Source organism: Ictidomys tridecemlineatus, chromosome X (genome assembly GCF_052094955.1).
Source record: "Ictidomys tridecemlineatus isolate mIctTri1 chromosome X, mIctTri1.hap1, whole genome shotgun sequence".
Taxonomy (NCBI): Eukaryota; Metazoa; Chordata; class Mammalia; order Rodentia; family Sciuridae; genus Ictidomys; species Ictidomys tridecemlineatus.
This window is the reverse complement of record NC_135493.1, coordinates 97,403,539-97,417,339: the sequence shown is the minus strand read 5'-3', so window position 1 is coordinate 97,417,339 and position 13,801 is coordinate 97,403,539.

The window sequence follows — 13,801 nt, the reverse complement described above, 5'->3', positions numbered from 1 at the left end:
ATAAATTCTATTTTCTACTTCTATAAATTAATTTGACCAGTAGGTATTTCAGTTTAATGGAAACACTAGTTTATTTCACTTGGCATGTCTTCAATGTTGATTCATGTTGGAAAATAAGTCAGAATTCCCTCCTTTTTAATGCTAAATTATAATCTGTTGTATATATATATATATATATATATATATATATATATATATATATCACACACTAAATTTTGTTTATCTTTTCATCCACTGATGGACACTTGGGTTGCTTGCATCATTTGGTTATTTTGAATAATGCTGCTATGAACGTGGGTGTATAGATATCTATTTGAGTTTTTTTCTTTTAGTTCTTTTGGGTATATACCCAGAAGTGGAATTAATGGACCATATGGTAATTCTATTTCTAATTTTTTGAGGAAATGCCATATTGTTTTCCAAAGTTCCTGCACCATTTAACATTAGCATTGGCAATGCATAAATGTCAGTATATCCTTGCCAGGTAAGTCAAATGATTTTTAGTGGAGATTTATTGTATCTTCAGTGAAGAGAAGTTTAGGGTTACACATTCTTATTTTTCTGCCCACAGTTGTCATTGCTAAGGGCTACTCCCTAGGGGCATTAACTTTCTTATGATATTAACACAGTGGCAAAAGAAAGTCCTCCACCTCTGCTGCGTGACCAGCACACTAGCTTCATACTAGAGGTTCTAAGCATATAAGTTAACTAGTGAGATCAAAATAAACACACAAACTCAATTTACCTTTTTCTTTGACCAGGTCTGAGACGGCCCTACCTCTGGCTCCTACCTCGAGCCACCCGATGGGGCAGGGAGGTTTACACAAGAGACTAGCAGGAGAGAGAGGGCATGCCAGGGGGTGGCCTTTTATTGGGGAACAAGAATTTCAGGGGAAAATTCCATCCAATGAAGGTCGAGGGGGACAGCATTCCAAGGTCAGGGTCAGTGATTGGTCTCAGGGTCAATGGTCAGTCACACCCCCACACGATGGACTCTCACACCTAGAAAGGGTGGGGATTAGTTCTGACACGGAACTAATTTGGCCCGAATGCCTCACACCCAGTCAGGGAGGTGCCCAATCACGTGCGAGAACGGCTTCCCACATCTACCAGAAATTTTCAGAGGTTAAATTTAAAAGTATGTTTTTAAAATATTCTTTTCTTAGTTGAAATTTTATATTTACATGCAGTTATAAATATAAAGAAAGATTTCTTATGCCCTTTACCCAGTTTCCCCATGGTCATACCTTGCAAAATTTTGTTATCACAAAAAGATACTAACATTGATACAGTTAAGATATATAGCAGTTCCATAAGAAGGATCCCTTAATATTGTCCTTTCATAGCCAAGCTCCCTTCTATCCTATCTCAATCTACTCTTTTACCTCTAGCAACCAATAATCAGTTCTCCATTTCTATAATTTTGCCATTTCAAGCATAAATTGAATTATACAGTATGTGCCATTTAGGGATTGGCTCTCTTTTATGTAACATAATTCTCTGGAGAGTTTTTCAACTTGTGAGTATAAATAATTTGTTCCTCTTTATTTTACAGTAGTACTCAGTGGCATGAATCTACCATAATATGTTTAACCCACTCAAATATTGAAGGATATATGTGTTATTTATATTTTTGGCTATTATCAATAAATGTACATTCAACTTTCATGTGCATATTTCTGTGTGTTTTGTGTGTGTGTATGTGTATGATGAAAGATTTCTCCATGAACCTATGTTTTATTTTTCAGGGACGAATGCTCAAGAGTGCAATTGGTGAGTCATGTAGTATTTTCATGTTTGTTTTACAAATAACTGGTGAATCGTCTCCAGAGCAACTATATCCTTTTCAATTCCCACCAGCATTTTATGTGTGATCCAATTTCTCTATGTTTCCACCAGCATTTGGTATTTCACTATTTTTTAATTAAATTTATTTTAACAGGTACATAAAAACATAAAAATTATGTATATTAATGTGACAATTGTCCCTATTTTGATCACTATCATCCTGATAGTGATACCTCATCGTGATTTCATTTGCATTTTAAAAATGATAAATGTTGTTCAACATCTTTTCATAAGTTTATTCACCTCTCTTTCCACAGCCATGAAAGTATCTCCCTGCTTTTTTTTCTATTAATCTCTGCTCCATTCTGGAAGTCACTTTTCAGCATGATTCATAGATGATACCTTTGGTATGTACTGGAATCTGTAAATTCTACAATGTAGAGAATTTCTAAAGTGTAGGAGCCTGAGATTTAGGCCAATACCACAAGGTAAAGAATAATCTGAAGCTACGAGCTTCTGAATTCTATCTTTTCAAAGATTCCCCAGCATTTTACACCAGGATTCTCTTCATGCCTAATAGTCCCTCTGTCCCACACAAAGACTTGGGAAAGGGCTGGGATGTAGCTCAGTGGCAAAGTGCTTGTCTTGCATACAGAAACCCTAGGGTTTACTTCCTGGTTCCAAAAAAGAAAAAACCCCCCCAAAAAAAGAATCCCACCAAAACAAACAAATAAATAAAAAAGGGAAAACAAAACAAAGGCTTGGGAAACCCTATCAAACATTTGCTATCTGGTTTATATAATAGCTCTAAGCAATTTTAACTTAAATTGCTGTGAAATTTGAAAAATTATGTTAACTTTAGTATTCTTTAAAAAACACACTTCAGGGATGGGGATGTGGCTCAAGCGGTAGTGCGCTCACCTGGCATACGTGCGACCCAGGTTCAATCCTCAGCACCACATACAAACAAAGATGTTGTGTCCACCGAGAACTAAGAAAAAATAAATAAATATTAAAATTCTCTCTCTCTCTCTGTCCCCCTCTTTCTCTCACTCTCTCTTTAAAAAAAAAAAGAAACACACTTCATCTTTCCTTATCATAACCTTATTGACCAAAATAAATCAGCTAAACTGCATTTATTTTCTGCCACAATTTCTTTTTTTTAAATATTTTTTTAATTGTAGATGGGCACAATACCGTTATTTTATTTGTTTATTTTTATGTGATGCTGGGGATCGAACTAAGTGCCTCACGTATGTTAGGCAAGTGCTCTGCCACTGAGCCACAATCCCGGCCCCTTCCATAACTTCTTGCACTAAAATAAATGACGGAAGAAAGTTGTGTACTGCTGACACAGATCACAGATTATTGCAAATGGTAGGTTAACTGCTTTTTAAGTAACTGGGAATAATTCTGGTGACCCATAAGAGATTCATCTGAAAGGAATTCAGTTCATTCTCTGGCTCTACCACTTCTATTGATGTGAAAAATCTTCCATATTCTACCTTGTTTCAGTCAAGGTAATGCTGAGAGTGGCACTTGGCTTGTAACAGGATCTTTTAATGGGAGAAGTGACACATTTAGTAATATGTCAAAGTTACCTTAAGGGACTGACAGGCCTCAAAATAAAAATGACATTCAAGAGTGTCTCTAGTGTAAAAATCATCTTTGGGGAATGAAGATTTGCTCCAATTCAAAGATCAGAAAGGCAGTGCTGAAGAAGAGATTTCCAAAGACAAACAAAACCTGTGACTTCACTTTCATCCTTGGGAATCAATTCTCTGTGTGATTGTGTATCTGGGACAGTCATTCACAGAGAACTGAGCAAAACTTTAGCAAAAGCAAAATGTATCACCTTAGTGGATGTCTTGGTGACATGAATTTCTTCACTGAGTTCACTTTCCTGTCTTGGGTGACTTTGAAGGGTAGTCTAGCCCAAGTAGAAATCATAGTTCTACATAATTTTTTAAAATATCTTCAAGCCACAGTGAGTTGAATTCACGGAGACAGAACCGACAAAGGCAAGGACCAATTTAATTTTTTTTCTGTGAGACTCATTAATGTTTTTGCATATTCCAGTAGTTAATTCTCACCCACATCCTGCACAGAGAGGGAAGAAGTAACCCTTGGAGGTATGGGCCAGCTGGAGATAAAAGTCTGAAAAAGTAATATCAAAAAATAAAGGACACAAGAAATGTAATTTAAAGCAAGGGCTTGACAGGTGGAAAATACCTGATGGGTCTGATCCTAACAAAGGGAAAAAGCCCACAAATGTTTTATTTATAGTAAAACACACCAAGGGAATTTATTGTGAGGAGGGGTTTTTCAAGGTGAACAAGAAGCAAGAGGCTGTGGGGAAGGTGGCCTGGTTGGGGACTTATCACTTGTGTAGTAATTCCTCCTCCAGGCAGTTGGTGCCTCAAGGCTACTTGGGGCACTGGTATCTCTCTCCACTTCCAGGGAGTTGTGTTTGAATCTAGGGCTGTCTGAGCCAATAAATTCCTGGAGGTATCACAGAATTCTCTTTGAGCAGGACATTTGCCAAGGCAATGAAACAGTCTTAGATAGGTGAGATTATGCAAAGAGTTCTCCATGAAGCTCACTTCCCCTTAGAGATGACTCAGGCATTCCCACAGTTCATTTGCAGCTTCCAACAGTTAGTTCTTTTTATTGCTCTGTTATATTTCAGTATATATGCATTTATACATACATTTATATTTTTACTTATGAATGAACATTTATGTTGTTTGCACTTTTTGACCATTATGTAGAAAACTACCCAAAACATTTTTACCGATCTTTTTTCTGTTGTGCACATGTACACATTTCTGTTGTATCCATAGACAAAAGTAGAAATACTGGATGCTAGTGTATTTCTTTTACTAAAGTACTTGGTCCGAAAGTGTTTTTCAAAGTAGTTTTACTAGTCTATCCCTTGACTGGCAATGTATAAAAGTTCTAATCACTCTATACCACTGCCAACATGTGGTATTGTTTTGTCCTTTTAATTTTCACTATTCTTGTAGAATACTCTATTGATATCTCAGTGAAGTTCAAACTTGCATTTCATAATGACTAAGAATATTTTTATTTACCTATATCAATTAGAAATTTAATTAGCAGCAAACTTCTAATTTAAAAAAGTAAAAAAAAAAACCATATTACAGATTAGATATTTTTACTTTTCTTCATAATCATATGTAAAAGCAATGGTTAATTCATAAAATTTACTATAACTATTTATTATTATTCAAAATTAATAAACTTGAAGCTAGACACATACAACTTACCAATAATGAATTATATAAAGAACTAGAAAAATCTGAACAGACCAATAATGAATAAGGAGGTAGCATCAGTAGGAGAGATCTAAGATGGTGGAATAGAGGCAGTCTTGTTCCTGGCTACTCCATGGCATGAAACCAGGAAAGTAGACAGGCAGTTTCTCTGTAAGGTGGGTGAACAAAAAGAAGGGGTAGGGTACTTTACTGGAACCCAAAACTGAACATTCAAAGTAGACTGCGGACTCAGGAGGTTGGATATAATAAAATAAAGAAAAAATCCCCAGCAGCACAGTCACTGCCACAGCCAGGCCAGAAACTCCAGCCAGAGGAGTCCCTCTGTGAGCAAAGAGGAGGGATCAGGGAATTAAAGGAACCCGCATTTTGGGGAGGCCTGAGGCATGTCTGTGTAAGTAGCTTTTTGAGATTAAGGACATTGCCCAACAAAACCAAAGGATGTGATGCATGATATCCATGTATGGGAAAAAAGCTTCCATCCCTTCAGGCAGCATGCAGAAGACAAAGGAAGAAACCATTTTGCAGATGCAGCACGGAGGCTAGAAACTGAGGGAGCCAATTCTTTGCAAACCTGAGTTTGGCCTGAAATTCAGGCCCACTCAACACACACTGCATGACTTAGAGGGTGCTTAAGCGACCAAGTGTGCTTAAGGGGTCAAACATGAAGAGAGGTTTACATAGGGGACAACTGGTCTCAGAAACTCACCTGGCTCTACCCACCCCCTTCAGTTTGGCTGCTTTCAGGACCTGCTGGGAGAGAGGCATCTATCTGGCCAGGAACTTGGAAAAGCAGAGGTGGGAGAGATTGTATGGAGACTGAACCCAAGACCAGGAAATTGTTTGGAGACTGAACCCGAGACCAGGGTCTACAGGTGACATAAGGGACTAAGAATTGGTTCCCTTACCACACGAATGGAACCCAGGGGAGATTCCTGGAGACTTTAGTCTTCCAGAGTGGACCAGCAAGTACTGGGTGCTGGAGATGTGCTGATTTAAAATCTCTAGGCCAATTAGCTTTCAGCAAAGAGCCTAGAGCCCATCTAAGCCTAAACCCTGCCTCCAGAAAGTCCACCTACAGGATTACCTCTCACTCTAACAATCTAGAAGGTGGAGCATCACACTCCAGACAACCCTACCTAAAACTTCTGAGAAGAGAAGCTGAGAATATTTTGAACTCCAATGGAAAGAATTCTTTAATTTTTCATCATAATTTTTTAAAATTCTTTTCACTGTTTAATTCTGACATTAAAGGTACATGGACATTTATACAGTTTCATATTTTTTCTCATTTCTAGAATTTTTGAAGCCAGTTATTTCACATGGATTAGTTTTTTGTTAACAAGGATGTTTGATTAGTATAATTTAGTTTTGTTTTATATTCTCTTATTTTTAGTTTTTTAAAAAATTTTGCTTTATATATTTTTTCTCCTGTTTCCCTTGATTTTCTCTTTTCTTCTGCTAACAACCAAAATTCTATTGTTCTGTCTTTCACTTTTACTTTAATCTTTTACTTCTGTCTTTTGTCATCCTCCCCCATAATCATCACATCCTATATCACTTCTGTTCTCCCCCTATCTACCATTTGAGAATTTTGCAAACTTGTTTTTATTATAGGCAATAACTAATCATATAATTTCTGTTAATTGTGATAATTAACATTGTGGACATCACAATAGGACCTATTTGGTTTAATGCTGTAAATTATTTGCATTAGTTGTTGTTATTATTTGTCTCCCCCTAAACAGTGAGGTATTGAAAACCTTCAGGGACACTATAAGTCCACAAGATAGAAACTCTGCTGCCTCAGATCCATACTGTTTGATGGGTAGACACACAAACAACATGAAAAGGCAAGGGAACAAACTGACCTAAGCAAATCAAGATAGTATGTCAATAACAGAATCCATTGACACTGCAGAGGAAGAAGGAGTTTAGAATGTACATAATTAAATTGACCGGTGAAATAAAGGATGATGTAAGAGGGCAAATGCAGGTAGCAAAAGACCACTTCAATAGAGAGAGATTCTTAAAATAAACCAACCAGAAATCCTTGGAATAAATAAAACAATAAACCCAATTAAAAATTCAAAAGAAAGCATCACCAACAGACTAGACCCTTTGGAAAATAGAACCTCAGGCAATGAAGACAAAATATACAACCTTGAAAACAGAGTTGGCCACAAAGAGAAAATGTTAAGAAACCATGAACAGAACTCCCAAGAATTATGAGATAACATGAAAAGACCAAATTTAAGATTTATCTGGATAGATAAAGGCATGGAGACACAAACTAACAGAATGCATAATCTTTTCAATGAAATAATATCAGAAAATTTCCCAAATCTAAAAAATGAAATGGAAAATCAAATATAAGAGCCAACCAAGAATCCTATATCCAGCAAAATTAAGCTTCAGATTTGAAGATGAAATAAAAATTTCCATAATAAAAAAATAAATAAATAGGAGATCAAATCAGTAATAAAATTTTTAAAAATTAAAGACAGGCTCAGGAATAGATGGCTTCATTGATGAATTCAACCAAACATTTTAAAGAACTAACACTAGTTCTTCTCAAATGCTTCCAAAAAATCAAAGTAGAGGGAACACTTACAAACTAATTTTATAAAGCTAATATTACCCTCATACCAGAGCTAAAAATAAAACTACAAAAGAAAACTAAAGGTTAATATCCCCGATAAACATATATGAAAAGGATCCTCAAAAATATTAGCAAACTGAAGTACACATTAAGGGCTGGGGATGTAGCTCAGTGGCAGAGTACTTGTCTAACATGCATGAGGTCTGTGCTTGATTCCTAGCTCCACAAATAAATCAAACAACAACAACAAAAAAAAAAAAAGAAAAAAGAAAGAAAAAGAAACAGAAAAAACACAACAAAAGAATTTTTTAAATGTCTCACCATTAAAAATGATAGGTAAGCAAGGTTATAGATACACTATCATTACATATCATATACATATATCAAAATATCATATTTGCCCTATAAATATGATATTACTGTTGCATTTTTATCATGAAAGGCTATCAAATTTTGTCAAATTATTTTTCTGCATCTATTGAAATAATCATATGATTTATATCCTTCACTTTAATAATGTGGTGAATCATATTTATTGAATTGTGTATGTTTATCTGATCAAAAACTGCTCTACCCCTACCCCTTAACTCAGAACCAAAGTTACACTGCTAATAAATGATAAAAACCAAGATTTTAATCAGATTTTCTCTTACTCTAGAATAGTATGTCAAAAATAAATTTTGGGGTAGTGGGGATTGAACCCAAGCTTTTTTAACTACTGTGACACATCCCCAGTTCTTTTTTTTATATTTTATTTGGAGAAAGGGTCTTGCTAAGTCCTTAGGGCCTCACTAAACTGCTGAGGTTCGTCTTGAACTTACAATTCTCCTGCCTCAGCCTCCCAAGTCACTGAGATTAAAAGCGTGCCCCACTCTGCCTATCATGTGCTAATTCTTAAAGGAACTATTTCCAAAAATTTAAAAGCAGCATTATGTGAAGTGAACACCAAAGCCAAATTCAGTTAAAATATCTTTGATAATTTGAATATTTTAATGATCAACTAGCTAAACACCCTATCCTTATACTAAGGACATAAATCTAAAGACATTATTATGAGTCATTCATAATTTTCTCATTCCTATTTAGAATTTTGCTGAGACAAATATAAGCACTGTTCTATTCATAAAAACTGTTAAGTTCTAAGAGTTGTTCTTCCCACCATGAATTTTTGTGTCAAGATCTGGCCTGAACTAGGAACCCAGGATGATCTTCCCTCTCTCCAGGAAGTATGCCTCTTCTACCTACAACCCATGTGCAACTGCACCATGAGGCCAGGAACACTGATGGTGTCTCATTATTGTCAACAGTGATAAATGTAACACCTATTGCCTAGACTTACACACCTGAAAATAGAAGTTGTCTTGAGGACCCTATTTAAATCCAAATTCATAGTTAGCTATGTTTCCAGGGAGTTGCTAAAGTAATTTTCTGTTTTGTCTCATCCCTGTAGAGCTTTAAGTCACTCCCCTAATGCATTTAGTGGTATAGTTAAAACCAGGAAATGCAATAACCAACATATCAGCCCAGCACTACATTCATCTGGTTAAAGTCACACTCTCCAAAGTGTCAACTTTGAATATTCTGGCTTTTGTGAGTCATTGCAGCTAGTGTGTTAATGGAAAAGTCCAACAAATTCCTAATGTCCATTTGCCATATGACTTTGTGTATCACTTTTTGATCTTTTGTGTTCTAAGCCAGAAAACCCACAGTAGCTAGGAAGCATCATTTTTTTTATAGTCTATAATTCCATGGTGTAAAAATACACAGTCTTTATTTCCAGTTTTGGCTAGGTATTAGTGGAGGAATGTAAGTCCAAATCTGCTACTGACATGACCTTCAGTTTGCTAGTCCTGCCCATGCCATTTGGCAATGATATTTAGTAACTTGCTCTTGGATATATTAAGTGGTTTTGTATGAAATCTGTTCTTTAAATCAACATTAAAGAGAAACAAGAGCAGTCTTGCAAACCCTTGAAGCAAGAATATAGCCAACTAAATGGGCAGGTCATGCTACAATTCCTGGAAAAGATATAATGAGACAGAGGGCTAACAATTCATTATATTTACTTCAAAGCTTAAGGAGGTTCCTTGAGCTCCTCATTATAACTTTTTAAGAAAAATACTCTCCTGACAACTTATAATTACTTATAAGAAATACTACAAAGTTGGGCTAGAGATGTAGCTCAAGTGGTAGCGCGCTCGCCTGGCATGCATGCAGCCTGGGTTCGATCCTCAGCAGCACATACAAACAAAGATGTTGTGTCCGCCGAGAACTGAAAAATAAATATTAAAAAAATTCTCTCTCTCTCTCTCTCTCTCTCTCTCTCTCTCTCTCTCTCTCCTCTCTCTCTCTCTCTCTCCCTCTCTCTTTAAAAAAATTTAAAAATCTTTAAAAAAAAGAAATACTACAAAGTTAATAGATATCTGTAACAGATTTTGGAAATAATTCCTTGGTGAAATATACTTTAATGTAGAAAAGTTTCTGATGATTGGTACTTTCGTGATGCAGTTGTTATCTAAGATATCTTCTGCATGTATACCTCAGCAAAGAACATTTATAATGCTATTTTATTTTTTAAACTTATTTATAATGCTATTTTATTTATTAAATTCCATCTTCTCTTGCACTACTCTGGTCCTTCATCTCCTCCTGATTCTTAGAATTTGATGAACCCTCACTTTGATTTGTATCTAAGAGCTCTCTTTTGAGTTTCAATTCTGCACATTCAGTTCTTTCACCTCCATCTAGAGGTATGCACAGAAAGCTCAAATTCCTCATATTCAACATTAAACTCATAAATGAACCCATACACCCATGCACATGCACACACACACACACACACACACACACACACACACACACACACACAAAGGCACTAACAGAAAAAAAGTAATCTAAAGTTTTGATGAGATTCCATACTTGCAAGAGAATATCTCAAATGCATTAGAATGACTGCAGGATGAAATAAATATAATGAATTAATTGTCATCCCTTTGTCTGATCAGATAAGTAAAAAATAGATAAACTTTTCACAGGTGAGGAATGCCAGCATATTTTAAGCACAGGAATTTGAAGGACTATGCAATTCCACATCTAAACTTTGTCTGATAAAAATAAATTTAGCAATCAATCTCAGTAAAATACTTAGATTTCTGACACCACCAGGACAATGTTATGCGGCCATAAAGAGCATTGAAACTAAACATGTAAACGCAGAGGTTATGCAAGAAAGATTTTCAGCCTTTGCTATGCTCTGAATGTCTATGTCCCTAAAACTTCATATATTGGAATCCTACCCACAGGTAATGGTATTAGGAGGCACTAATCACTTTGGGAAGTGATTAGACTCCTACAAAAAAGACCCCAGAGTCCCTGTATCCCTTCTATTATGGTTTATTTCTGGAATGTCCCCCCCCAGAGTTCATATGTTGAAAACATTATTTCCAATATAGTAAGGTTCAGAGGTGAGGCTTCAGGCAATGATTAGGGCTCTGACCATTGATAGCTGAATGTACTATGGGTGATAACTATAGACAGGTGGGGTGTGGCTGGAGGAAGTAGGTCACTAGGAGTGTAGCCTTAAACTGAATCTATTGCTGGTGTCTCCCCACCCCTCCAACCTAGACTTTCCCTCCTTCCTGACTACCATGAACTGAGCATCTTTTCTCCACTAGGCCCTTCTACCATGATGTTCTCCCTCACCTCAGGCTCAAAACAATGTAATCAGCCAACTAAGAATAGAGACCTCTGAAACTACAAGCCCAAGATAAAGATTTTCTCCTCTAAATTGTTCTTGGCGGGTATTTTGGTCACATTGATAAAAAGCTGGTTAACCCATATTTCATCATGTGTGGACACAGAAAAGCTGCTGTCTATAAAACAGAAAGTGGACACTCATCAGCAACCAAACCCTTCTTGGAATCGCCTAACTTTGGAACTGTCAGAACTAAATTTCTGTTGTTTATAGGCCACCTAGGATATGATTTTTATTAGTCCAAATGGAGTAATCAAGGCTTTAAATCAATAACTCCTAGGGATTCCTAGCTATTCTCTTGGTCTCTGTTCAGTCAAATTCAAGGTTCCATATGCAAATTATACACACAAAAAAATCAGTGTTTGTGCAAAATAGTGCCTATATATTTATATATTATGAAAACATATGTTTTTACAGAAAATCTATGGATGTGATTTTTATTTAAGTTGAAACAAAATAATTAATGATTTACCAAATCTGTGTTATTAATGATAAAGATTGTTATGTATGTGGGGGCTGGAGCTATATGTTATTGTTTGTTAAATGTAGTGTTAATGCCATCAGACTTCTCTTCATCCAGAAGGCACAAAATGATTTTTTTTCTCTCAATCTTCTCAGTTTTGTTGGAGTAATTGAGTAATACACTTGGAGCTTTTTAAATGTTAGAAGAGAAAAGATTCTTTTTTCTTTGCATCTAATTGTACCTCAAAGTTTCGATTGTTTTCTTACCTTACATCAGTATATGAATGTATATGAATGTAAAGTGTCTAAAGTACACTTAAGGTCAAGTAACTGCTATTGTCATTCTCAGAAAATCTTACTTTTTAAATGTTTTCTGTCTCAGTTGCTGCTTTCCTGTCAAACCTTGCTATTCTTTGCTTTGAGTGGAAATAATATTATGAATTAAAGATGGCTAGTCTTGAGTTTTAAAGAAATTTAATAAGTCATTTACAGGATTTGAATTTTTGGACTTAATGAAACAATCACACAAACTTTCATCTGTTGATATGCTATATCTAAAATCAAATGTTTCTATTATTCTCCTAACATCTATGGACATTTATAGAACTTTCTTTCAAGCAGAGGTACAATAGGCTTATTGACACAGATTATTTCCACAGAATGGAAGAGCTTCCAGCTGTCATCTAAAGTAGTTAGCTATTCATATTCCATGTGCAGGTGTATGAATGATGAATAAGTAAGTCTCTGAAAAATAAACCCATCCCTATGATGTGTTAGTTTATCATTCAAAAAGTTTATAGTTGTGTCATCAAAAAATAAGAAATATTAATATTATGGTGCTTACCTTATGCATAGAATTGTGCTTACAAAAAATCATAATACATGGGGCTGGGGTTATAGCTCAGCAGTAGAGCACTTTCCAGCATGTTTGAGGCCCTGGGTTCGATTCTTGGCACCACATAAAAATAAATAAAATAAAGGTATTGCATCCAATTACAATTAAAAATAAATATTAAAAAATCATAATACATATATCACACATACACATGTAGATTTAAGAACTTATATTTATTTATACATGCATATACACATATATGCAGATATATTAATCATATTTTACTCAATAACATAACTCAGTATTTTACACCATCTTTAATTATAACTGTGAATATGATTTAAAATAGGACTTATATGTGCACTATAATTTTAAATATAGCACGGGGTGAATTGCATTTGTTGAAATTCTAATATCAGTACCTCAGATTGTGACATTATTTGGAACTAAGGCTTTATAGGTGTAATTAATCAACAGGAAGTTAAAGTGGTGGATGGTAGCCCCATAATCAAATATTACTGGTGTCCTTTCTTTAAAAATACACAGACATACATTTGCACAGGGACACCACCATGAGAAAATATGAATCATGTTGTCACAAGTCAAATGATTATTAGAAGCTCAGGGAGAAACTTGGAATAGACCTACTCCTAGCATCTTCAGAGGGAGTATTGTCCTGCTGACACCTTGTTCTCAGATTTTTAGTCTCCAGAATTCTGTGATGATAAGTTTTTATTACTTAAGTCACTCTGTGGTACTTGATTACAGCAGCCCTACCAAACAAATATAACACATTTTTATTTTTTCTATTTCTTCCACAGATTTTATTTGTAGTGTTGTTAATATGAATGTTATTCTACCTAACAGTTGTTCAGCAAATAACTGTTTTACTTTATTTTACAAAATAAACTCTATTACAATATTATTTGCATACCATATATGCACTCTTTTTTAAAAGATAGATAGAGAGAATTTTAATATTTATTTTTTTAATTTTCGGCGGACACAACATCTTTGTTGGTATGTGGTGCTGAGGATGAACCCAGGCAGGCTGCACGCATGCC